Raw genomic sequence first — 3,739 nt, 5'->3', positions numbered from 1 at the left:
ACCCTTAAGCCACCCGATAACCCTCAGCCTTTGAGAGAGGATTTGCTCTGGGATTATGTCTACTCAGTGATTTGATAGGAGCACTTCCTTCTGGACACAGTCAAGTGCCGCCGCTGCAAAAGCAGACGTGAGGGGATAACACCCTACAACAGGGATCCTTTGTGTAGCATGAAAAGGTGAGCGGTTCAGAGGAGCTCTGACCAGTGTCAGACCAAGCGCATGCGTAGTGAAGAGCGAAGAACCGCGCCCGACTATGGCTGAGGAAGATGGGACCCTGAGATAGGTGGGGCTCTTACACTGAAATATTGCTTCCTACAGGGCCAATACTAGCATGGGCCAATAGGCTACTAGCATCACCTATCATGTTCACTATTTATATTTTGGCAGGTGCCCCATCTACGGCCTCACAATCACTGCGGCCGTAAGAACAGATGCACCCACTTTTTTTTTTGCGTGCTGAATTTTGTTTTCGGAAACTGTGTTTTCAGAACCTAACCAACTCTAACGCTATTCCAAAGCCTATATAACGTGTTTATGGCTAAAATATACTAAAAACTAAAATATACTAAAAACTAAAATACTTCCGGCCACCGTAAGAATAATCACTGCCTCATATTTCAGTATTATTCTTGTCTACAAAGATGTAGAAACCCCTTTGAATACTGTTGATAAACAATGGTTTTGCAAACCTATGCTAAGGGAATAGACAGCAGACCATTAATAATAATAATACAATTTATTTGTAAAGCACTTTACAATTGAAATAAATCACTGTAAAGAGCTACAGAGAAAAAACAAGACCAAAACATGAGAATAAAAGCACATAAGCATAAAACAAACAAACAAAAAAAGCCTTATCAGGCCTTGTGGCTGCAGCAAGCTACTTCACTGGAGGTGGATGAAAGGGAAATCACTTTTTTTGCTTGACAGAATGGAATTGTGGAAGGGTGAAAATAATCAATCTGCACCAAGTTATTCTAAATACCTAAACAAGAGAATAAGTGACCAAAGTAACTACACAAAAAAGGTTGCAAAATGTAAATAAAATCTACACTTATAGTAATGAACTTAAAAACAACATTTGTATGAATATTACATTATTATTGCTGTCGTGGTCTCTCTCGCTTCATCCTCTCACTCTTCGGAGAACTCCCTGCAGACATAAAGAAAAGGGTTGGAAATGTTATAACAGGTCCCACTTAAGCGTGAAGGAAACCCCAGATGTCCCAGTATACCTGCTATATGATCATACATATGGATAAAGTTAAGTAAGTTTTCAAAGCAGGTGGTAGTCGAGTTTTGTACATGAAAATTACATTCCCCCAGTGGACATTTATTCAAGTAGTTATTACAACAGATGTGTAACTGAACCCATCTCTAGTTGCACCTGTATCAGGGCTCCGTTATAGAATAGAATAGAACTTTATTGTCCACCGAGGTGGAAAATTGTCTTTGGCTCACCATACAGAAAAACAACAACATAATACAGTATATTGCACTGTATAGGCCGACTATGCCATTAAAAACAGCGCACATTAGCGAAGATCAGTTCATTCTGTCCAAACAAAGGCATAATACTCATAATACGCATCTAGCGCAGCATGCTCCTGTATCTTAAACTACAATATAGCCTACATACCTTTGCAACTAAATTGTCGATCCATCTCAAAGCTGTATATTTCGGTATGCGTGTGCTGGTGTTTTTCGGAAAACAATAAATTAGTTGCAGCTATTGTAGCGATCTGGCAAGGACGTGGGTACAGGTGGCAGTGCCAGGGGGAGCGGTCCTGTTCAGTCTCTGCCTAGTGTGTCTCTTCCCTACCCCTCATGTGTCTTTCACCGAGAGCAGCAGTACTAGGTACTGCCCCCACCGCGCAGCACCAGAGCGTGATTTAGGGGTTCGGTGTCTTGCTCAAGGATGCTTCGCCACACTCCGAGAGCTGGGAACGAACCGGGGACCTTCTGATTCCCAGCCGGACACTTCCGAGCTGCGTGCCGCTGTTGTTTATGGTCCAGAGGGCCCCAGCGCCATGGCAACCCCTGGACATGAGTTACACCTTTCTTTGGACATAATGAGCTGCCCGCTTTCCAGTGGTTCGTTCCATGCCATAGTGCAGTAGGCTACAAGTGACCTATGTAATGATAGCTGTAGTCTCTAGTCGTCTACAGATTCACTTTTGGATCTGTTGTTATTGTGACTGACCAGGTGAAAGGCGACTGAGTAAAGGTCATTTTACTTATTTTAGCTATTCAGATGCATGCATTAACTACCTCTGCCTTGCATTATTCTCTCTGATAACCATGCTGTCCACTTCCCCAAATTTGTTGTTTTCTTAAATGAGTTCAAATTGTATTTGAATTCCCTAAAGCTATTTAAGGAGTTAAAACACACACACACATACATACATACATATATATATTCAAATATTTCCTCACCGGCTTAGATAACTAATGTAACAGATGTCCCCCTAACATCATAGACATTTGTTTCATTTTCCTTATTTTGTATCCTACTCCCCCCCCCCCCCATTTATCATTGTGTTGTCTGTTGCTCTTTTGCGTTTTGTAACTGAATGCCAGCTGATGTTCCCCTTGGTAAACTCCTTATGTTTCTTGATCTGTAATATGTAAATATTCCCATTTACAAAACATGCTGTCCAGTGTCCCCCATAACTAGTGACCTTGGACACCGCGGCCACGTGATGCGCTTTGATGGTCCCCGTCTTCTCCTCGAAGGCTTTGGTCCTCGCCTCCTCGGCCAGACGGTGCAGGAACAGCAGCACGCTCAGCTCCACCTGGAGGACCACAGATTTGAGAGCAACGATTTGAAAGTTCAACACCATCAAGCCAACCTAGCTGCCTGGTATAAAGTCGGTTCCCGGCTGTTGTGTATGTGGCCTAACTACACAACTATACATTAATCAAACACTTGAGAAGAGCACTCAGTTTAACGATGTTTAATGGTCGAGACTCAGGGTGAACAGGCAGAGAGAGATCAATCCGCGCCTCCTTGCGCATGCAACAGCATGTTACTATATAACATAAAGTAGTCCCTTATTATGTAGGCTAGACACTACACCGGCCAACATAAGCTATGACTATGCTTACAGTACATGATTAGATACCGAAGGGAGCTGAAGTTACAGGGAATGAGACGATGAGAGCGGTCAGGAGGACAAAGTTCAGCCAACGAGCTACTTACCATTGCATCCGCCGCAGTGCCAGTGCGCATATGAACATGCTTCTTCATCAACGACTTTAATGCACTCCTTGGTGCCCTTTTCATCATGTTAATCTCGGTTAAGCTCACTTCAACACAGAACAGCTAAAGATGTTCGTTTACCTTTTTCAATCTCCCGCCTGCCTACTACCGGCGCACAATATGACGTCAGGATTGTTTGTGTTTAGAGCATTGGCGCCCTCTTGTGGCTATTAATGAAAATGGCCTATATCAGAAATATGAGTGTACAAAAGTAGATGAGAAGTGAGCAAGGAAGTTAGTGCTTGTAATAGAATCAATATGTATTATCGGTCCAGTAACTTATAGTAGCAGTAGTAGTAGAAAACATGTAGGCCTACTATCCTTCATGTGAAAATGGGGTTTGCAGCATCACACAAACACAACCAACATCAAACAGACAAAAGAAACACGTTCCATTGGCGATGGTGATGCACCCATGGATTATTAAGGGATTATTAGGGAAAAAGTACAACAGGCAATAAAATAGCTTTTGTAAAA

This window comes from Borostomias antarcticus (genome assembly GCF_949987555.1).
Source record: "Borostomias antarcticus genome assembly, chromosome: 19".
Lineage (NCBI taxonomy): Eukaryota > Metazoa > Chordata > Actinopteri > Stomiiformes > Stomiidae > Borostomias > Borostomias antarcticus.
This window is presented reverse-complemented; position numbering follows the sequence as displayed.